Source organism: Callorhinus ursinus, unplaced genomic scaffold (assembly GCF_003265705.2).
Source record: "Callorhinus ursinus isolate GAN/ISIS: 27379988/994484 unplaced genomic scaffold, GSC_fseal_2.0 scaffold48, whole genome shotgun sequence".
Taxonomy (NCBI): Eukaryota; Metazoa; Chordata; class Mammalia; order Carnivora; family Otariidae; genus Callorhinus; species Callorhinus ursinus.
The window spans coordinates 5,476,962-5,501,179 of NW_027397110.1; the positions used below are offsets into that span (position 1 = coordinate 5,476,962).

Here is a 24,218-nt window from a genome sequence, read left to right on the forward strand (position 1 = left end):
TTGAGTTTTTAAAATACTGAGTCTTCTTATCCAGGAACAGGGTGTATCTCTGTATTTGTGTAGATTTTCTTTAAAATCTCACCATATAGTTTATACTTTTCTCTATAAGGAGTTCTCACGTTCTTTGTTAGGTTAATTCCTAGGTATTTTATATTTTTGTTAGTTTTGCTAAATGGTATCCTTTCGAAATTATATTTTTAACTAATTGTTAGTGACAGAAAAATATAATTGACTTTTTGCTTTTTTTACATAGTTAACAAAATTGCTAGAGGCTTGATTCTAATAGTTTATTGGGACATTTTTTGGGGTTTTCTGTGTAGATGATTCTATCGTTTATTTATAGTATTAGTTTTATTTCTGTCTTCCCATCTTTATGCCTTTTATTCGTTTTTCTTGTTTTCCAACCCTGGCTAGAACCTAAGCACAATGTTGAAAAGAAATGGCATCATTGATTTGTTTCTGATTTTAAAGTTAATACTTTTAAGATTTCATTATTATGTATGATAGCATCTCTCTATCCATCTATCTCTATACATCTAAATAGATATGTTTCTCTTTATCACGTTAGGGATATTCCTTGCAATTCCTGGCTTATATGAAATGTTTATAATGAATGTTGAATTGTATTGAACTTTCTCATCCAATGAGATGATCGTGTTTTTCCTTAAAACTGTTAACGAGACAAATTATGTTACATAATTCCTTAATAATTAGGCAGTCTTGCATTCATAAGATAAACACAACTTAATCATGATGTACTATATTTTTTCAATTATTATTGTTGAGTTCGCTGTGCTGATATTTTATTTTTTTTAAGTTTTTATTTAAGTTCTAGTTAACTTACAGTGTAATATTAGTTTCAGGCGTGCAATAGAGTGATTCAGCACTTCCATACAACACCTGGTAACACCTAGTGCTCATCACAAATGCACTCCTTAATCCTCATCACCCGTTTAACCCTCCCCCACCCCCCCCCAACCATCAGTTTGTTCTCTATAGCTAAGGGTCTGTATCTTGGTTCATTCTGCTAATATGTTAAAAGAATTTTGCGGTCTATGTTCGTGAGTAAAATTAACCTGAAATTTTTCTTTAGTATACTGTCTTCACCTGATGATCAAGATAAAGTAAGTTGACTGACTACATTTCTCCACTCTGGGGTAAAAATTGAGGTAAGCTTGACATGACCTGTGCTTTGAATATTTAGCAGAATTCACCTATGAACCCATCTGGCACTGAAATTTTCTTTATAGGAAAGGAAGATTTTAACCTACTAATTTAATTTATTGAATAATTATAGGACCATTCTGGTTTTCTATTACTTCTTGAGTCGAGTTTGATACACTATATTTTTCTAGGAATCTGACAGTTTCTTTAAGACTTCACATTTATGGCATAAAAGTAATTGACAATATCCTTATGTTATCCATTTAATCTATGCTGAATCTATAATTATGTCCCTTCTTCCATGCCTAGTATTATCGATTTGTGCTCTGTCTTTTAATTAATCTTGTAAGAGATCTGATATTTTTAGTCTTCTCAAAGAATCATCTTTTGCTTCCAGTCATTTTCTTCTCCCTGTTTGTTTTCTATTTCATTAATTTCTGGTTTCATCCTAATTACTTGATTCCTTTGGGTTTGACTGTTCCCACTCTAACTTTGTAAGTTGGATGCTCAGCACATTAATTTCGGGCATTTCTTATTTGCCAATACAAGCGTTTTGGGTTCTAAAGTCTCCTCTAAGTACTGCTTTGGTTACATCTCACAAGGCTTGACACAAATATTTTTGTTATTGGTCAGTACTAAGTATTTTCTAATTTTGGTTATGAGTTCTTTTTTGGCCTGTGAATCTGTTTTAGGTGTCTGTTTTCAAGTTCCCAGAAGTCTGAGCTTTTTTAGGTTATCTTTTTGGTTGTCTGCTTCTGACTTTTTTGGACTGTGATCAGAGAATACAGTCCGCATACAAACTGTGTCAGATGCTGTGATCACTGCCCAGGTGCCCCCGTGGGAGTGAAGGCCTTACTCCCCCAGCTGCTGGGGAGCTACCACAAGGTGGCCTTTCACAGTCAGCCTTTGGAGGTTGCCTGGGTTGAAGAAATGGCCTTGCCCAACCAAGGCCATGCCTCACTCCAAGGGCAGCTGTGATGAGAAAACAGCCTGAGTTGCTACCCAGGCATTTGACAGTGCGACACCCTGCTCTCACCTGGAGTCTGGATGGATATTCAGAGAAAGACCGGGGCTGCCCCAGTTCCCACCTTGCTTCTCTTGGAGCATCTTTTAAAATGACCACTCAGAGCTGAGCCTTGGAAAACTAGTGACCTCCGAGCTCAGATGCCATGGAAGCTACCTGCTGACGCCGCGTGGGCAGCTAGTGCCTCTTCATTCAGCAGGTCATAATCTACATGTTCTTAATGCAACACACCAGCTCAGGGTTTTTCAACATGGCGACCTGCATCTAAGTCAGTGGGACTCTTACCCCAACGGAGGACCAGTCCGAAGGACCACCTCGCTGCAGAGCTCTCTACAGAGCTGGCTAAGGCTTCTGTTGGTGTTGCACTGCAGCTCAGAATCTCCTGCTACCCAGCCTGCTTCCTTCCCTGCTCCCAGCATTCTCACTGCTGCCAATCCCAGGACCATTCCCCCACAAATTTCCTGCACCCCAATCTCCATGTCAGTTTCCGGGAGATCCAGTCTGCAACCCTAATCTTTGAAATGTGTTGAGGTCAGCTGTATGGTCCGGCGTGTTTTCTAAATGTTCCATGCAAGCCTGAAAAGAATGTGTTTGGGATTCCATAATCTACATCTGTTTACATTAAACTTGCAATTGTGTTCTTCAAATTTTTCTGTATCTCCATTGAGATGGCCTAAAGATAACCCAGCATGAAGGTGGGTGTGTCCATACTTCTTATTCTTTCTGTTTCTTTTTATATTTCTTGCAGCTATAATGGTAGTCTTATATAAATTAAGAACTGTTACAGCTTCCAGGTTAATTTGAATCTTCCATCATTATCTAATGACCATCTTACTTCTAATAATGCTCTTCTCTCTAAAAGTCTACTTTCACCTTTTTTCCCAAAGATTTTATTTATTTATTTATTTGAGCGGGGGTGCAGGGAGGGGAAGAAGCAGGCTCTGCACTGAGCTCAGACCCAAATGCGGGACTCGATCCCACAACCCTGAGATCATGACCTAAACCGAAATCAAGAGCCGGACGCTCAACCGACTGAGCCACCAGACACACAAGTCTATTTTTATCTTGCATGAATACAGCCATAGCAAGTTTCTTTGAGCTAGTATTTGCTTAGGATATTTCTGCACTTGGACCTTCAACAGCTCTGGGTCCTTGAGATTGAGACATGTCTCTTATAAACAGAACATAACCTAGATTTTACAAACCCAGTCTGACAATCATTTCTTAACTGAAGAGCTTAGTCCTTCGCTGTGTATTACTGATGATTTAAATCTAGACCAATTTCTATGCTTTCATAATGTATTTTCTATTCATTCTAACATTCCCTGCCCCCAGGCCCCTTCCTCGCCTTCCTTTCAATCATTTGCGATTTTTATCTTATTTTTCTTATGTTCATTTTTCTTTCTGTTTAGAAATTATACTTCCAATGATTCGTTTTTTGTGCTTCTCCTAGCTATTTTAACACTGAGCAGTTAACTAACAAAGTCTAAATTTAATCAGTATAGTTGCCCTCCTCCCAAATAATGGAAAGGGCTTGAAAACTTTAATTTTGACCACTTCCTCCAAAATTATATGGTGTCGCCCAGTATTTTAGTACTAGCCTGTTTTTTCTTCCCATAAATTAGACATTATTATTGTGGAGTCATACCATCCATATTTTTCTTACTTTTCCTCCAAATATTTGCCAATATCTTTGCCTGTTTTTCCTTACGTATTTGGCCTTTCCTCTGTAATAATTTTTATTCTGCCCAGAGTATATTCCATTTAGAATTTTCTCTTGGAAGGATCCTTCAGTGGTAAAATCTCGCAGTTCTTACTTGTCTGAATATGTCTTTATTGTAGTCTTATTCCTGAAGGACAGTATAGAGCTCTAACTTGACAGCTAACTTTTTTCTCAGCACATTGAAGATACAATTCCACTGTCCCCTGGGTTCCATTGATGACAGGGAGAAATACGCTGTAAATCTAATTATTGATCCTTTCGAGAGAATCTTGTTTTCTCTGATGCTTTTAACATCTTCCCTTTTTTCCTTGAAATGCCACGATTTTACTGTTGTATGTCTACCTGTGAATTTCTCTTTCATCAGTAATACACATCAAAGGACTAAGCTCTTCAGTTAAGAAATGATTGTCAGACTGGGTTTGTAAAATCTAGGTTATGTTCTGTTTATAGGAGACATGTCTCAATCTCAAGGACCCAGAGCTGTTCTGTTTATAAGAGACATGTCTCAATCTCAAGGACCCAGAGCTGTTGAAGGTCCAAGTGCAGAAATATCCTAAGCAAATACTAGCTCAAAGAAACTTGCTATGGCTGTATTCATGCAAGATAAAAGTAGACTTGTGTGTCTGGTGGCTCTCCATGCCCTGCCTGTTCCCCTATTGTATTACCCCTTCTAGAACTCTGAAGAGATATGCATCAGGCCCTCTCTAGTCTTCTGGGTAGTCCCCTTGGCTCTACCAGTTTACTAATCCTCTTTTTGGCTGTATCTCATCTTCTGTTCAATCTGTCCGTTGAGTTTCAAATTCCAAGCATTCTATTTCTCATCTCTGTAAGTTTTCTTTGGTTCTTTTTCCAAATCTGGCTGTTCATTACAGTCTCTTATTCCCGGCTCATATTTTCAAACTTCTCTTTTATTTCTTTAGGAACACAAAAATAGTTCTTTTAAATTTGTTTGTAGTTTGCACATGATAATTTCAAATCTAAAGGCTTTAAGGCTCTATTTCTACTGTCTCTTGTTTCTGCTGTTTTTTTCGTCACCTAGGGAAGTCTACTATCTTTCACTGTGAGCTGTTCCTTTTCTTTGGAGCTTTATTTGTGGATATTCTCCAAGGCTGACTTGTAGTTGAATTCCTCAAGAGAGTTTCAGGGCCTATTTCCACCAGTTGACTGGAGGCCCCAGCAGGCAGGGCCACCCTAAATGAAATTCTCTGCTCGGGTTTGTTTGAACCACACAAGTAGCGTGAATTCAAACTGAAAATCACGGGAGGGCCAGTTTGTGATTACAGATTCTCAAGAGAGCTATTTTTTCTCTCAACCCAAGGTCAAGGTCAGAAGAGGCAGTTTTCTGTTCTGTTCTGTTCTGCAGGATGAGGTTTACTTGTACATTCTTTCCTCTGTTCTGGATGTGGCCCTTCTGGACTGCAGCTCTCTAAGGTCTCCTAGTGGATCCTCCTCTTGGGTGTTGCCTGGTGTTTACCTCGTGTTCTTTGCCTCTCACATGGCCACAGAGACAGGAGGTAAAGGCTCCCAGCCTCACTTCATTTTGGAGATTTATCATTTACTTATTTTCATATCAACTCAGCAGTGTTTTTAAAAAAAGAAAAAAAGTTAAAAAATATTCTGTGTTGCCTGGGTGGCTCAGTCGGTTAGGCGTCTGCCTTCAGCTCAGGTCATGATCTCAGGGTCCTGGGATCAAGCCCCACATCGGTCTCCCTGCTCAATGGGAGGCGTGCTTCTCCCTCTCCCTCTGCCCCTCCCACCCCCCACTTGTGCTCTCTCTCTCTCTCTCTCTCAAATAAATAAATAAAATCTTTTAAAAAGTATTTTATCCAGCATGTTAATTATCATCAGAGGAGTTATAAAAGGTATCTAATCTGGCAGAGGGCCAGAAACAGATGTTCTCTCTGAGAACTTTCCAGAACTAGCCTTTAGTCTGTTCTTCCCTTTTTACACACACAATGGCACACTGTAATTACCGGTGGGTTTGTGGTTGTTGTGTTCCACACAAGCCCATGGGCTCCTCGAGGGCCAGGAAGAAGGGAAGCTCAGAGTTCTCCATCCTGTTGTGGACACGAACCAATGAAGGCTCCTGAGAAATGTGTGCAGATAATTGGACAATGAGTGATTGCATCCTTGTTATGACATCTAACCTGCTCCGGCCGCACAAGTACAACCACGTCTTAGGGTCTCCTGGCGTGCTGGGAGAAAGGATGGTGTTTGTGCGGGCTATCGGCACATGACTCACTGCTAATCACAGCTCCACCTTGGTCCCGAGGCCCACAGTTCAAGCAGGATATGGCCACAGAAAGCTTCAAAACTGACCAGCAAAATCACAAGCTTAATGCCACAAAATGAAAATACTTCTTGCCAGTTGGAATCATACCAGACAAATTTGGGGCCTGTGGACGGCAACAGCCCTAACCAGAAGGCTCGGCTGATGGGCGTCAAGAGCCTGGCAGGGAGTAAGCTGGACTGTCTGATGTGCTCATCTTTCTTAAAATGGAACTAATCCTGGTACCTAAATATACACAGGTCTTTCAAAACCTTGCTCCTTCTCCCACCTACCTTCACACTTCTGACTCAAGGGGGAAAAATAACCCACCAGCAATTCATCTTCTTCAGGGGCTATTGGCAAGCTTATATATTTTTTTCACAGTTGAGTTATTTCTGATCTTGGTCCTGGCAAAAAGAAATATGGAGCAACAGTGGCTGGGAGACGTTTGGAAGCTGTGCCAAGCCAAACAGTGTCTAAAAGTCTGCCTCAGATCCGCCAACCTTGTGAAAGTGTATTTTAACTTTACAAAAAACACCTTCAAACGCTTGTGATCTAAAACCAGTGAAAATGAGGGTCAGAAAGGAAACTCTCCCGAGTTACAATCCGAGGCAGCCTCTCGGTCCCCAAACACGTGGTCTCAGGGCTTGTGAAGAGTCACAAGACACTGGCGCTAAGCATTCCCCAAAGCCCCCTGTGACAGCGAAGTTCAGAGGAGAGAGGCAAGCCAGTGAGTCAGATAAAACTGTGTCTGAGGCTTTCCCCACCTCTGCCCAGCTCTCTGACCTGGGCCGCTAGTTTACCCGGAGTCTCCACTTTCTGAACATGAAACGGAAGTGATGCCAATAAACCTACCCCATAAGGTTGTTCTAACAATCAAATAAAATCATATGTATCATTATACATAATCATAGTGTTTAGCAAGTTCCTAGAGCGTACTTAGTGCTTCTTGTATGAGAGAACCTGCATTTTTTTTTAAGATTTCATTTTTAAGTAACCCCGCCCCCGCAACGTGTGGCTTGAACTCACGACCCTGAGATCAAGAGTCATACGCTCCACCAGCTGAGCCAGCCAGGCGCCCCTCAGAAACTGCATTTTGTTGTTGTTGCGTCAATACTTACCAGATGATGATGATGATGATGATGATGATGATGATAATGGAGGAGAAGAAATTGAATGTGAGAAAGGGACATGATTAAAGTCATAAAAAAAAAAAAAAAGCAGCAATAGAAGCAGAATTACAGCCCAGCTCCCCTGACCTCCAATCCTGGATTCCCTCACTATCGCTCATTTCTAATGCTGTGGCCCTACCTTCAGTCCTACCATTAACTAAACCTCCAAGGTGGTTTGATGCTCATTCAGTGCTCACATACATACCTTCTTGCTTCTCCCTCATATCAATTTCATGAGGTAGTCTAGGTATACCCATTTTGCTGATGGAGAAACTGAGGCATAGAGAAATAAGATGACTTGCCCGATTCCAGCAAGTCAGTAGTAGAGCTGGGATTTGAACTCGGATCTCCTGGCTTGAGATCTCACAGGGAGGCCAACCTTATTTTTCTCTTCTAAAACATCAAACTATTATGTACTGAGGCTAGGTCCTGTGCTCACTCAGGTACCTGGAAATGAACTGGACCCACTCCTTATCCTGAGGAAACTGCTGGGCAAATGGGCCAGACGACATTTAAAGAAATAACAGGGGCTTTCAGTAGAGGTAGCAAATCCAACAATCCCTACATCTACTTTTTCTCTCCCAAACCCCTATGAAAGAGTGGGAAAAGGACTTATCCAAACAGTGATGAGAAAAATTAAGGTCAACTGGACTTAGTCACAAATCCCCAAAAGCCTTGGGGACAGGCTGTACCAGGAGGTGAATGGGACTTGCCTAAAATGAGGAGCATTGACTGGTCATCCACCCAAGGAATAGTTAAAAACCCCGCACCTTCTCCCCAACCCCAGGTAGCCAAGGGGCAAGCCTGGAGGGTAAGACAGAGTCCTTCTGGACGGGTGTATTTGGGATATTGAGAATCCTAGGATTTCCCCACCCATGTCCTAGAACACCAGCTGCCTGGCCTTCACCCTCTAGACAAGAGATTAGAAGAGTTTTCTCTGAGGAATTTGACCAGCCCAAGGGGAAAGATCTTCAGATATAGATGTATTTAAACATTTTCCAAACTAAACATCCCAGCCAAATGACTCAGAGAAGCTCACATCCCCAGGCCCCATGCACACGCTGAGGAAGACCAATCAGCTCTCAGTTCCGCTGGGCACACAACCAAAGATGAGCAGACACGGGAGGAAAAGCAAGGCACAGAGCTGTAAAGACCAATGAACAATAATCAGACAAAAGCAACTCGGGAGAAGTAGAGACTTCTCCAAGGGGAGGAAACCTTGAAAAACAAACAAACAAAAAAAGCTACCAGTGACATTCTTAGAGAAAGAAGATACAATAGTGGTGAAAAAGAACAGGGCACTACCAAAAAGTGAACGTTCTGAGAATTTAAACAGAGCTCTTGGTGCCTTGGGGTGAGCATGACCTAATGTACAGACCTGTCGAATCACTAGGTGGTATACCTGAAACTCACGTAACATTGAACACGGTACTTCGATAAAACGATAAATAAAAAGAGCGCCTAGATTTAAAAACAGTAGAGATGTAAGCACTTGGTAGAGCTGGATTAGAAATTTGAAGGAATTTTCCAGCAAGTAGAGCAAAAGGACAGAGGTGGAAACAGGAGGTGTGATGGTTAATTTTACGTCAACTTGCTTGGATCACAGGCTAGACATGATTTCTGCGTCTGTGAGGATGTTTCCAGATAAGATTTGCCTGGGAATCCGTAGCCTGAGTAGAGCAGATTACCCTCCCCGATGTGGGTGGGTCTCCCCACTCTGTTGAGGGCCCGAATGGAGCAGAAAGATGCAGGAAGGGTGAGGGCACTTTCTCTGGCTGACTGCTTGCACTGGGACAAGGACCTCCTGCCCTCTGACGAGGACTTACCCCGTCAGCCTCTGGAACTACAATATTGGTTTCCCTCGATCTCCAGCGGGAAGACAGCAGGCTGTGGGACTTCTTGGCCTCCATAATTTTGTGAGTAAAGATAGATTAGATAGAGAAGGAACCAATAAAATATAGATAGATAGGCTCTTTCTCAGGAGAATCCAGACTAATAACACAGGAGGGGAAAAAAATGGAGCAAGAGGTATGACATCCAATTAAAAGAAGTTCCAGAAAGACAGACCAGAGAAGATGGAGGGAGGGAGTTCATCAACAATTTGGGAAACTTTTCAAAATAAAAGAACCTAAATTTATAGATTGCAAGGACCCATCAAGGACCGCTCTGGGCGAAGCATGAAAACAAACCCATGCCAAGGCACGTCATCATGAAAACTTGAGACGCTGGGGCAAAGGTCCTTTTCGTCTCCCACAAGCTTCCAGGGAGAGGAAAAGGGCCACCTATGAGGGTCAGGAATAGCCTTGGACTTCTTGACAACACAGGCTTCCGGCAGACACGGGACTACTACCTGCAAAGTGCTGAGCGGTAAATATTTCCAAGCTAGATTTCTTTCCCTAGGCAAACTATCAACCCCATGTGAGGACAGAATGAAGATATTTTTAGTATGTGGGGTTTTGAGACATTTACAGTTGATCTTCATTATTCATAGATTCCTTATTTGCAAATTCGCCTACTCACTAAAAATCGTAACCTCAAAATCGATCCTCACGGTGCATCGATGGTCATTTGCAGACGTGTACAGAGTGGCAAAAAAAAAAAAAAGAGCCACCTCCGGTGACTCTCTGTCCCAGTCCTCAGACCATAGGCAAGTGTCCCTTTGCAGTCTGTTTAATGTGGCATGTTTCACATTTGGGGGCTTCTTGTTGGTGATCTTGCTATTTAAAATGGTCCCAAGCATAGTGCTAAAAAGCTGTCCAGTGTTCCCAAGCACAGGAAGTTAGCAACATGCCTTATAGAGAAAACAGGCGTGTTACACATGCTTCATTCCGAGATGGCTTGTAGCACTGCTGGCCATGAGTTCAAGGTTAAAGAATTGCAACATATATTGGTCAAGTGGTCTTCAAATATAAAGTACACGTAAAACAAGGTTAGTCATTGATCAGTGGATGAAAATGCTGTGACCACAGACATGTAGGACCCTGACCCTGTATTTCCTCCAGGAGTGTTGGCTCCCTATTGGCGGAGTCAGTTGGCTGGTGACTTTATAGAACATAAACTACTCCGAAAAAGGAGAATCAACGGTACTTCCCTTATACTCTTCCTCAGGAGATTACTTGGCGAGATACTTTCCCAGAATGAGGGGGTAAATCAAGAAAGATAAAAGTATGGGATATAGGAAATAGTTAAAGGCAAGGGGATGACCTTGCTGCTAGGGGAAGGAGACCCCAGGACAACAGCCGGGCCCAGGCCTGGGGAGCCGCAGGAGAGGAGAGGGCCTGGAGCATCCGAAAGGTCCTGCGAGGAAAGTTCAAGACTGAATTAACGACACAGAAAACCAAGCAAAGGAGAAACAAGATAATTATTAGCTGGGGCAGGGGAACCACTGTGCAGAGAAGGTTGTCACAGATACAGCCTTTTCCTCTTAACACTGTGAAGCGCCTTGTCTATCAGGTCCTATTTGAATGAAGCAAGCATTTTACGTGAATTAACTCCTGGAAAGCTCCAGCCCAGAAAGGTGGGGTGCACTGCGGTCAACCCAGAGGTTAAGTAACTTGTCTAAGATCCCACAGCTCGTAAGTGGCGGACGCAGGCGAGCAGGACCCTGAGACTGTATGGACGGGTGCACGGGAAGGTGTGTGGGATGAGGGGTGAGGCAGGGAACAGCAAAATCCTCGCCTTCCGGAGGGAGAAGCCAGCCACCAAGGCTGACAGCTACAAAAATCAACCTGCAGCCCCAGAGGTACGGAGGTGAACGCCGAAATAATAAAGGAGGTGAGACAGTTGCCTCTGGGAGGGCATGTGGGAGAGTGGGGGGACAGAGGCAGGGAACTTGTTTTTCTTAGCAAACCTTGTAGAACTACTTGCCTGTATAAGTTTGATCAAAATAAAAGCTAAAAATAAAGAAGAGGAATAAACAACGTCTCCCTGATCCTAGACAGAGCGGCAAGCCGGGGCGGGGCCTGGGGCGGGATCTCCCTGATCCTAGACCGAGCGGCCCTCCGGGGCGGGGTCTGGGGCGGGGCCTGGGGCGGGAATCGTCCCTGTCTTTCTCGGTTCCCCCGTGACTCTGCCGGTGACCGGGTAGCCGCCCCTCTGGCCCTCCAGCATCATCAGGACCATTTCCCCCCATGCGTTAATGGCCCCAGATTGGATGAAGATCCTGGCAGGGAATGGCCTGCTGAGACCCCATCTGCATCGACCTTCCAGCTCATTCAGGGACTGCTGGTCAATTGCTAATATATCTATGTCAGTTGCTAATGAGGAAGCCTCCCAGGGATGCTAGGCCTGGCCCCTCATCTCAGAACCCAGATCCCTAAGCCCTGCTGCCAAGGGCTGTCACCACACACGCTAATGACGCGGGCATAGGCTGGTATCAGCTCCGGGCCCTCAAGAGACTCTCCCAGCACCTGAGGTCACAGAGACAAAGTCAAATCCATCCGGGGACTGCCGCAGATATGCGGGGACCTCATCCCATCTCACGCCCCCACTCCAGCCCAGATGGGGCTCCCTGCCCGCTTCTCTGATGCCCCACACTGACTCACAATTGTGGGTGGCAGCTTTCACTGAAGACTCCCAGGTGACAGGCCCCTGATCATTTGAGGCTGAGGATTGGATGCAGGCTGCACACGCATCCCCACTCTCTTCCTGTTTGTGTCAAACTCAACAATCAAAGTTGCTGCTGACCAGACAAATCCTTTCCTGGGGTGGGGCGGGGGACTTCAGATCCTAAAGGAACACTTTAGTTCCCTGAGAACTATGACAGCCATGTGTCATCTGGTCTGTCCCCTAGCCCCCCAGCCCAGGCGGACCCTCCGCTGGTGGAATTAATGGTTCTTGCTTATTTCATGTTCTTGTGGGGCCAAATGAATCACGCAGGCTGGGGTATTTTGGGAAATAGAAGGGTGAGAAATCCAAAGAATATTTTGAGAAACACAAGCAATCAGCCCTCTCGGATGCTAGCATTGATGATTAAGCCCTGGATTAAATTGCAGAGCAAGCATGGATGGGGGACAGAATGGGGAGCCGAGAAGCCTTCTCACATAAAAGAATTTAATATTCGATTGCGTTGTCTTTGGGAGACAAGGAACCATGAAGGAGCAGCACAGAAAAAAACCAGCTTAGACTCATGCTTCCCATCTTTCACACATGCTGAAAATAGAAATGGCTTATAAAGCAAATCAAATCTTAGGAGGACTGGCCAAAAATATAAGTGAATATTGACCACATCTCTGGAGGGATGGGATGTTTCCAAGCTTTAAAATTTTTAAGATTTTTTTAAAAGGAAAAGGAGAACAGCATTGACTATATTTTTAAAAAATGGGGGGCGAATAGACAGGGAGAAAAACAGACTGACAATCGAATGAATGGCAAAGGGTTAATAAAAATAATCTATAATAAAACTATGCTCATTAATAAGAAAACCCTTAAACCAACTAGGTTTTTATTTTCTTTTATTTTGTGGAACTTGACAAAATGATACCAAATTTCATCTGGAAAAATAAACATGTGAGACTAGCCAGGGAAATTCTAAGGAAAAACAAAAGTAATGAAGCAGGACTGGCTTTACCAGATGTTAAAACATATTATGAAAGTACAATAATTTTTTTAAAGTTTAGTACTGGAAAAGAACTAGACGCCCAGTCCAGCCCAGAGAACAGAAATCTGTGGAAATGTATGTGGGAAGTCAGCACGTGGGGAGAAAAAAAGGAGTCATTTCATATCAGAGAGAAGAGGTGTATTAGTCAAAGCAGGGCATTGAGATAACTGGTAGTGGGCCATCTGGAAAAATTAAGTTGAATCCCTACCTCACCCCTTATACCAAAATAAATTCCAGATGGATCCAAGATTTAAACCACAAAGAAATCAAACCATAAAAACTCTAAAAGAAAACACAGGTGAAGTTATTTATAATCTTAGGGGGGAAAGATCTTTCTAAGCAGGATACCTGGAGGCCATAATAAAATTCATTTGAGGAAACAAATGAGGGAGAAATCCAAAGATTATCTGCAAAAAGACAAGGGTACGCCCTCCCCAATATGAAAATGCATGATTAATGGAGAACAGAAATGTCTTTCCTACATAAAACTAGCTCAAACCATGACAACACTGTCTTCTCCAGCTAATGAGCAATGGAAGGAGTGTTGAATAAAGACAATTGGGAGACCATGTAAGGGAAAATATAAGTTTAAACCCATTTTCACATAGACTGATGAATAAATTATCTATAAAGCAAATCAAATCCTCAAAAGCCTGGCCAAAAATATAAGTGAATATTGACCAGCTCTCTGGAGGGATGAGAACCTCCCAGGCTTCAAAATGATTGAAGAAATCAAAAAAGGGGAGGGCGCCTGGGTGGCTCAGTCGGTTAAGCGACTGCCTTCGGCTCAGGTCATGATCCTGGAGTCCCGGAATTGAGTCCTGCATTGGGCTCCCTGCTCAGCGGGGAGTCTGCTTCTCCCTCTGACCCTCTTCCCTCTCGTGCTCTCTCTCTCTCATTCTCTCTCTCTCAAATAAATAAATTTTAAAAAAGGGGGGAAGGAGAACTGATACAACTATTTTTTTAAAATATCTTCTGTACCCAGAAAATCAAAGTTAAAAGAGTAAGACCACATAAAAAAATTTGAGTTTCTGAGTGAAGAAAAAAAGTATAAACAAAACCACGATGAAAGCCTACATAGGGAGTGACATTCCATGGGATTAATTGCTTTAATTTAGAAAACTCTCATACCAGTGAGGAAAAGACTCAAAACCTAATAGGAAAAGGGGCAAAAGCTGTATATGAAAAGGAAATGCCCAGAAAAAGGATTTAAAATGAGCAACAGCTATATGGAAAATATTCAGCCTCACTCATAATTAAGACACTGAGTGAAAATGAGAGGATGTTCTTTTTTTAACCTGTCATATTAGCCAAGACTTTAAAGTTTGAAAATACCCAAGCTTCTGAAGAAATACACATTCTCAAACACTGTTAGTGGAGATACAAATTGGTCTAGTCCATTCCTTTTGATGACTGTACAGTACTTCACGGTTGGACATAGCAAAATTTATTTACCCAGTCCTCATTTATAGACATTTAGAGTTGCTGGGATTTTTCCCCAAGTTTTAGGTATAAAGAACAGGACTGTGATGAACATCCTTGTACATACGTCTTTGTATACATTTGTGAATATATTTCTGGGAACGATTCTCAGCAACGGAATTGCTCAATGGACCTTTGCATTAAAATGTTGATATACATTACCAAATTGCCTTCCCACAAGGTTGCTGCAATTTATACTCTGGCCAATTGTGTGTGCCAATGCCTGTGTCCTGTACCTTCTCCAACATCAAGAATTACAAGATTCACATTGTTTTGTTAAGTGTGTTACTAAAAAAAAGATGAGAGGCACAGGATAGGAACGGATGGGTATTACCGACCGTGATATAAATGTAAGAAATTTTTCTCAGTTCTGCCTTTGCCACTTACCTACCAGGATATACTTGGCATGCCCCTTCCCCACTCTGGTCCTCAGTTTCCCCATCTATAAAATAAGAGGACTGAAAGTGCCCTTTTTTAAGATTTTATTTATTTATTTGTCAGAGAGAGCGAGCACAAGTACGCCGAGCAGCAGGCAGAGGGAGAGGGAGAAGCAGACTCCCCGCTTAGTAGGGAGCCCGACGTGGGACTCGATCCTAGGACCCTGGGATCATGACCTGAACTGAAGGCAGACACTCAACTGACTGAGCCACCCAGGCGCCCAAGAGTGACCCTTTTTAAACCTACTCACCAAATGACAAGGAATCAATCTTACCTGCGAGGGTCTGCGGTGGCAGGGGCAGATGAGAGGCAATTTCTGTGCACGCTTCTCTCCTACACACCAGAGAGACAGTCACACGAGGGGCTCCAAAATGGCCCTGCCCAGGGAAGACCAGGCTGGGTCGCATTCCCCAGCTGTGGCCAAGGAAGATCGGGAAGCCAATTTCCACCCTGTTGGAGAAGTGGATTTTTTCTGCCAGGAGGCAGGCTGGACCCCAAGGCTGCCTTTCTTGGGGTCTCATACAGCATTGATCTGGTCACAGCCCTTGCTCAGAAACCATCCATGGCTCCCCATTACCTGCAGGAGTAAAGCTAAACCCTTAGACTGATTCTAGCCTTGAGCTTCCAGGTTCCAACCCCATCTCCTTCTACGGTCTGGCCAGATACACAGTCTCCATTCCAAACAACTATGCCTTGAACATGCACCTTATCTGGTACCTTTTCCTCCTCTGTGTTTTGTTCACCTGCGAAGTTCTCCCATCCATCTCTAAAGACTTCCTTTGCATGATTATAAGCCCTTGCACATAATCTACAGTGTGTAATCTCGTCTAAGAATCAAAGGGCATAGGGTCGACAGAGAAAATCGACAAGCCTTCACCACAGCCTTCTGGCTTGGTGACTCTTGAAGAAAAAAATAAAAGCATACCTATCCAAAGTAGGGTGTAGTGTAATGACAGTCACTATGGGTAGGTATATATGTGTGAAAAATAAGACGGAAGGAAATACAGCAGGCCCAAACCCTCTTCTCTGGAAGTAACTCCATAACGATAAACAGGGATAGTGATGATGATGATTGTAGCTCACATTTACAGTGTATGTGTGTGATTTTCATGATGGGAGAGACAACTGCTGTTTTTAGCACATTAGAGTCAAATCGTGGTAGATGGATAATTGGTTTCATGCAGTTAAAGGCAGGTTCTGGACACAGGCGCTCGAGGTCAGACCCCTCACCCCCACCTTCCCCCGGCCAGTCCAAGCTTCCACGGCTAACTGGCAGCAGGGTGGCGGTTAGGAGTCTGGACCCTGGAAATCGGACTAGCCCTGCCCTTGCTGTATGCCTCTACATGGTTCCTTCCTTTGTGCCTCGGTTTCCCCATCCAGAAGATGGCCGTCACAGCAGAGTGCCCACCTCCTCCGCAGACAAGTTTGAGAATGAAATGGGACGCATGAAGAAAAATGTCGAACCCAAGGCCTGGCCCACAGTAGGTGCTCACTAAGTAGGAGCTCTGGCCCTAATGATTATTCTTACTATTTGTTATGAATTTGTTGGGGGATGCTCAAAGGCCGCAGACAGGCAGTCCCCTCAAATAAGTACTTATTTAGAAGTCCTCTGGACGGAGGCCCAGAAAACCAGCATGTTAAAAGGATAAATAGTCTCCGAGCGCGCGGACAAAGTCTGGGACGAGGGGGCGGGGACTGGGCACAGGGAAGGGTTAAGCCTCAGACAATGGGCGCCGTCTGAACTAACCAGGGCCGCTCCTTTGAGTCGTGAGAAGAGCTATTTTCTTGTTTAAAGCCTTAAAGAGCTATTAAGTTGGGCAAATCACTGGTAAAACAGCTGGAAACCTAAGTAGCAATTTAAACAGCCCCCGGCTCTTCCATCCCAAGGTGGAATCCGCGCGCCCGGGGCCCTACATTGTCTGGACTAAGGGGATTGAGCGGACCTCTCCCTCCGCCGGCTCTTTAGTGAGCAAATCCACAGTTTCTTACCCTCCTCCTCCCCTTCTCTCCCCCTTTATTTTCCAGGGAGCAGACGGAACTCTGATTCTCCCTTCTTTCTCCCCCAGCCCCGAGTCCGCCCGCTCTTCCTTTATGCCGCAAGCAATGAAGGCCTCGCCTCGCGGAGCCCCCGCGCACCAATGGGCCCGTAAATAAAACATGTTTCATTGATCAACTTCAAAAAGTCTTCGGCGGGGCGGGGGCGGGGGTGGTCTCGGGCCCGCCGGGGAGGGGAGGGCGCGGAGGCTGCGGGGACCACGTGCACCAAGTCTGCTTCTGCCCACCCACCCCCCACCGCCCCGCCCCGGGGCACGAGGTCCCAGGCAGCTGCCTCCGCAGGAGGCCCCCACCATTCACCCTCCGCATTCAGCCTCCGCGGAGAGAAAGAAGGGCTGCGTTGCTTTAAATGTTTCATTTTATTTTCCCTTAATCTCCCCACGAATAAAAATTGGGGCCAACCAAACAGAGCTCTGGCCTTAAAGCAAGTCCCCCACCAGGGAAATGTGGCCGCCAGCTTCCACCTTCCATGGTATTCATTCCAGCAGCATCCGAGCCCCCGAGGGGGGGGCATGGGGGACCCAGTCAGGATCATGGGTGGCCGGCCCTCGGTGGACCCCGACTGAGGGACAAGGCACTGGAGCCCACAGACAGTTGAATCCCTGTCTTCAGCAAAAACTCAGGGAGCACCTACTATGTGCTGGGAATCTCTGTTGGTTCGTTTTATTTTTACGGGTTTTGTTGTTGTTGTTGTTGTTGTTTTTAATTGCAAAAGCAGTGAATGCCAATTGCCAGACTAGTCCATGATACACTATGGGTACACGGTAGAAACTAAAAGTTCCCACCGGGACCCTCCTAGCCCACTCCAGGGAGGGGAGGAAATTGATGTTAACACTCAGATGGCGGTTTTTGAGACTTCTTTATACAAATACAGGCGCACACAAGCAGAGAGCAATTTTTGGTTGTGTTTTTGCAGACACAGCTTCACAAACCCATCCTGTTTTTAAACTTGCTTTTGTCACAATGTAGCGGGAAGTTTTTTTCCAGAAGCTCTTCAGTGGTTGCATATTAATATTCTGTTGTGTCCGTGTCATGATTGGCTCAGCCATTTCCCTGCTGAAAGCTGTTTGGATTGTTTTCCAGTTTTCCTTGTCTATAGCAAGTACCTCTGTAGATTCCTGGGTGGGCAAATGTTGTCTCAAAAGTTGTTGCATTTTAATTTATTTTTCCTTTTTTATAGGACCCGTGGATGAAGTTGCATTATATAGGTTAATCTTCACTCTTCAACTCCATACATTTTATGCAGGTATATATCTGCATAATCCCACCCAGACCAAGATATGGAACACTTCTGGCACCCTCAGAAGTCTCCTTTGTGCACGCTCCCAGTCAATCCCCCAACCCTAGAGGTGAGGAAGGGAGACTTTCAAGTTTTGACAGATAAGCCCTCCATAAGTACTCCTCCAATTTACCTCCCGCAACAGTGTCCCGGACTGCCTGTCTCCCGAAAACCTCTTCAGCACTGGATGTTATTGACCTTTGTCTTTTTACCAATCCCCTTGACCTAGATGACCCCTTTGATGGGAGTGGAGCCAGACTTCTTTTTCTCCAGCAGTACCCTCTGCTTTAGAAATTCCTCCCCCCCGCCCCCCCCACCCTCCGCTGCCCCAGCCGGTAAATTGCCAATTCACATCCTTTGCGCATTTACTCCAGTCCCTCAAGAATTCATTCTCTTGGCCACCTGGAAGCTTGGGATGGGTCTGAGCTCCTTCCCCTCCCTGCACCCAGCTTCACATTTCCAAATTCTTTACCCTGTTGGTTAAAGAAGAATTTAAGTGTCCTCCTATGTTTGCTTCCAGGTACTCACCTTGCGGTGTTTTTACCCTGAAACACCTTGGAGTGTCACTTAGCCTCCCTGGGCCTCAGTTTCACCATCTGTGAAATGGGGATAGTCACACCTCGCGGCAAGGGTGTTTTGGGAATGAAGGGAGGTTGCGACCAGCTGGGGGTATTGAGAATTGGGTGAGTGGTAGCAGCAGGAAAGGTGACCAGCCTGAGCCTTTACCAGATTCTTCCAGCCCTTTCTCTGGTTTCAAAATGGAGCCCCCAGAATGGGATTCCTGTCGCGAAAGGGCAAGGAATGACTGGGGATCTAGAAGCTCTCGGGTCCACAGTGGTGAGGACCCCAAAGTTTACTTGAAACCAGTTTTTTCAAATCCTTGTGGTCAAAAAGGGTCTAGGCTGTTCTTCAAAGACTGTCCCGGAGAAGCTTAATAGGTGCCTCACGACTAAAATAAAGGAGGTTGGGGAATGTGGTCAAACCAATATGAAGCACATGGGGCCAAGCAAGGGCATAGGACGTCTCTGCTGCACGATCTCCTAGAGCCCTTAATAAAGGCTTGTAGCTGGGACGATTCCCCAAGAGGACGAGATGTGTACAAAGTGAGGTCATTCCCAAGTGGATTTGACCCTGGACTCCCCAGAGTAGTGGGCTTTTGCTCTCAGAGAGAACCACCTGCAAAGAAGACTCAGGGTAGGGTTAAACAGATGCCTTGACCCTATTCACAGCAGCCCACCCGGGCCAGGGGGATCTTTCTAGAACACAAATTTTCCAGGTCATTCCCTTGCCTAGAGCCCTCTCCTGGCCCCCCACCACCTTCAGGATAAAACCGGAGCTCCTGAGGAACCAGACTGTGCTCCCTTGCCCACGCCTTTTCCTCTTGGCCCGAGGAACCTATGTGCAGCTGTCTCTGTTTCTCAGGATGTTTTGCACCTGTTCCTCCACTTGGAAAGCTCTTCAGCTACCAGTCCCCTGTTGAACTCCTATTCATCTGACAAAACCCGACTTACCTCCTCTGTGAAATTTTACGCTCACACATGCCCTCCTCCCCATCCCAGCAGGCCTGCTGCTTTGACCTTAAAACTGCACCTTTACCTTAAAACTTCACCCTGTACAGTCCTCTCTCAGAGGTAACTATTTCTCTCCCTGACTAGACTCTAACTCTAAACTCCTGCAGGACAGAAACTGTGCCAAGAGCAGTGCTCAGCATAGCCCAGCTACACTCAGCTCAGCAAGAACCGTGGGTGCTTGGTAAGTGTTTGTTGAATGGCTGATTGCATGTCACTCTAACAGAATGTCACCCCCAAAAAAGCACAGTGGTTTCAGAGTACTGGTTTGATGATGTGACTTTCTTCTCACCAAGCTCTGTGGTTGATAATCCAGTACCAAAAACTCAAAAAGGAAGTTAAAGCCCAGTCACTGGTTTGGCAGGAAAGGGACAGCCAAAAATGCCACTGTCCCTCAGGATCCAGTGAGGTGACATCCTTCAGCAAGTCCTTCCTGAGTATGGTGACAGAGGACAGCATCCCTTTTCCTCTCCCCGACACCCTAGGGGAATGGCATTCTCCCTGCTCTTCAAGGCCTAGTGTCAGTGCCACCTCTTCCCAAAAGCCCTCCAGGAGGCACACAGCAGGCTCTGGGCAGAGGTTTTTTCTTCTTCTTACTTCTCTCCTAGAGCAGATAGATATCTGCTGTGCCCCTTCTGGCTCTGGCACCTCCTTTGGAAAACCCCCAGCCTCCTCTAGCCTGCAGTCTGGTGGGTCCATCAGGCAAGGCTAAGGAATTTCCTTGAGGGCACACAGCCAGTTACGTAGTTGTGTCCACCCAGGTCTAAAACCAGTTCATGTGGCCCGTCGCAGGAGACCTGCAATATAGCAAAGAGAAACAAGGGTAGATTTGGGGAAACAGGGCCCTCTGGGGGGAGTCTTGGCTGCTTCCTGTCAAATGCATGTGCGAGTCTCCGTCTCCAGCCTGAGCTCATCATGAGCAGAGACCACATCTCTTCCTGTGTCCCTAGCTTCCGTCAACCTTTCTTTCCAAATGAAAGGCATCTTCCTCCATCTCTGTTGAGCGCTAGCATAACTGAGTACCTCTTTTTTTCTCTCTAACACTTTAGGTAGGACCAGCACAGCCTGGGGACTGGGGGCTGGTGAGAGGGATGCTTAATTTTCTTGGACTCGGTTTCTCCGTCTGCAAAAGGGAGGATATAAAACGCCTGATCTCAGCCTTCGACCATGAGGGTCAAACAAGATTATGGGTGTGAATGAGTCTGGTAAGCTGGAAAGTCCCGCACAAACACCCACTGTCACTATCAGCAGGGCCTGCTCTGTGAGACTAGTTACCAAAATGCTCAGCTGTCCTTGGGGGCAGAGCCAGAGAGCCCAGGTCCCCTGGTCAAGCCCTCTCAGGCCAGCTTTCTTCACTCCCCCAACATTCCTGAGAGATAAGGCTTGTCAGGCAAGAATCCCATAATGGCTCATTGTACACAGGGAGCCGCGTGGAGCCGCGTCCATCCGCAGCCTGGCGTGGGAGACCTTTATCATGGTCACACAAGCCCCTCCTCCTTTGTGTTAGGGACATTTTCGAATTGAACTAGACCAGGCCTGGGACCCGAGAAGGGCTGGCACCTGCCATTAAATAGCCACCCAGGGCAAGGGCCCCGAGGGTGGGAATGCCACCGTGGGTCTCTGGACACAGAGCCCTTGACTTCTCTTTGGACCCTAGGAGACCCACCCTGGGATGTCGCTGACCAGCACCAGTGCCTCCTGATTGTATATCACCGCTGCCACCAGTCAGCCCAAAGAAAATGTTTGAGGGGATTCCAGAGCCATTCCTACTCTCTGCGCCTCCTTTGCTGGACCACTTGCTGGGCACTGGTGTCAGAAGGCAGGGAAGGGGACTAGTGACCCCTAATTCACTCATGGGGTCCTCGCTCTGTACCAAGTATTAACGCTTCTGCTCTGTCGGAAGCCGTGAGGCCCTTGCCTGGCTTCCTGATGGTTCTGCGTCCTTGGAGGACTGTATGGTCTTGGGTTTTGAGGGTTGCTTGCAACTCAGGCAGGTAGCATCTTGGGCAGCAGCCCAGGGAAGAGTGCCGGGCAGTGACCCCAACAGGCAGAGGAGATCGAGAATATGGAGAGGGGTCCACAAGTTCAAGAAACACTGAGGAAGTGACACTGACAGGTCGTGTTAACACCTTTCTGACAAGCAGTTTGGCAATAGATATAAGGAGACAAGACCTGTTGACTCCCTTCCACCCAGTTATACCACCTCCAGGTTTATTTCGAAGAGATGAGCAGAGACAGACAAAGATTTAGGTACAAGGATGCTCCACTCAGTGTTGTTTATAACAGCAAAAAATTAGAATCAGCTTAGACTGGTTGAGTAAGTTATGGTGCATCCTTGCAATGAAATACTATATAGCCAGTTTTTAAAATTCCATTTTAAAATAAGATTTAATGCTCATGGTTCTGAATGAAATGAGAGAAAACAAGTTGTAAAGCCCTGTGTGTGGAATGAAACTCGAAAAGCGCACTGAGCAAAAGAAATCAGAGGAGAGACTGGCTCATTATGCAAGATGCCATTTTTACAAAGTTCTAGAACAGGTGAATTGGATCCGTAGTCCAAGACATCAGACCCATGGTTGCCTGAGTTCGGAGGGTTAGGGTAATTGATGGGAAGGGCAAGCGGAGTTTTGGGGAATATGGTAAATGTTCTTTATTTCGATTGTGATGGAAATTACACAGGTGTGTACGTTCGTCAAAACTCACTGAATGGTGCAGCATCTGCAGAACGTTATGGCAGTTTCTCAAAAATTAAACATAGAATTCCCAGGGAGCCTGGGTGGCTCAGTCGGTAAGCGTCTGCCTTCGGCTCGGGTCATGGTCTCGGGGTCCTGGAATCAAGCCCCGCGCCCCACGTCAGGCTCTCTGCTCAGCGGGGAGCCTGCATCTCCCTCTCCCTCTACCTGCTTGTGCTCCCTCTCTGTCTCTCTGTCAAATAAGCTATTAAATAAATAAATTACATCTTTAAACATAGAATTCCCATACGATCCAGCAATTCCACTCCTAGGTGTATATACCCCAAAAGGATTGAAAACAGGGACTCAAACCAATATTTGCACACCCATGTTTGTAACAGCATCATTCACGGTAGTTAAAGGTGGAAACATCCCAAAAGTCCATCCACAGGTGAACAGATAAACAAAACATGCTACTCAGAAAAAAATATATCATTTTGGCCTTAAAAAGGAGTAAAATCCTGATCATGATACAACATGGATGAATCTTGAAAAATTATGCTAGGGGCACCTGGGTGGCTCAGTCGTTGGGCGTCTGCCTTCGGCTTGGGTCGTGATCCCAGGGTCCTGGGATCGAGCCCCGCATCGGGCTCCCTGCTCCGCGGGAAGCCTGCTTCTCCCTCTCCCGCTCCCCCTGCTAGTGTTCCTTCTCTCGCTATCTCTCTCTGTCAAATAAATAAATTTAAAAAAAAGAAAAATTATGCTAAGTGAAATAAGCCAGACACCAAAGGACCAATATTGTAGGATTCCATTTATATGAGGCACCAAAATCAGAGAGACAGAAATTAGAATGGTGGGTGCCAAGTTCCGGGGAAAGGGGAAAATGCGGAGTTAGTGTTTAATGGGGACAGGGTTTGGGAAGATGAAAAATTTCTGGAGACAGATGGTGGTGAGGATCGCACAACAACGTAAATGTACTTACTGTCACTGGATTGTACACTTAAAAACAGTTGAGATGGTAAATTTTGTTATGTATATTTTACTACAAAAAAAATTTAACTCAACAAACCATGCACTTAAACTGGTGCATTTTCTTTTACATAAAGTATGCCTGTATAAAAATAACTTGAATACAAATTTAAAAGAGATAAACACAGAGGTCGGAAAAATATGCTGTATGTGTACCAGGATCTTAATTTGATTTTTTAAATGTATACGCTCACAGAAAAAAAGACTGGAAGGAATCTGGGGGGAAAAAAAAATCTAGGAAAAGGAAGACTAGAAAAAAATCGAGGAAAAGGAATCTTGTCATCCTCTCTGGGTCTTGCCCTTGTTGAGCAGAGAGAACTTTTAATATGGAAAAAGTGTGCATTTTAGGCAAAAGGTGTTCTTGCACAAATCAGCATTTGCAGGGCATGGGATGAGAACATACTCGCGCCCGAATCTGAAGCACACCCAAGCCCACATCTGTCACACAATGCTGTTTAAATATTGTTGGCAGCACAGGTCATCCTGGTGGGGGACTCAGAACAGGCTCCACTCTAGTTTAAAAAAAAAAAAAAGAATTCTAACAGAATTTAAAGATCAAGTCCACTCCATGACTCTCTGAGCCAGACTTCTCATCTTGGCATGGTGGCTCCTTTTGAGATTCAGGTCCTGGTCCAAGTATCAGCTCCTGGGAAAGAGCTTCGTTGACTGCCCTCCACCTACAGTGCCCCGACCCCACCATCAGTGTGTCCCACCACCAGACCTCAGCCCTCCGCATAGCCCTCA

The 24,218-nt window shown here is 45.2% G+C and overlaps 1 long non-coding RNA gene across 1 annotated transcript; it reads left to right on the plus strand.

The window, feature by feature from the left end:
• Positions 1–16,142: 16,142 nt before the first annotated feature.
• Positions 16,143–22,688, plus strand: LOC141370856 (uncharacterized). The gene is made up of 5 exons (XR_012375303.1): positions 16,143–16,352; positions 16,897–17,017; positions 18,107–18,172; positions 20,823–20,978; positions 21,431–22,688. It is a non-coding gene; the product is annotated as an uncharacterized lncRNA (long non-coding RNA).
• Positions 22,689–24,218: the final 1,530 nt, after the last annotated feature.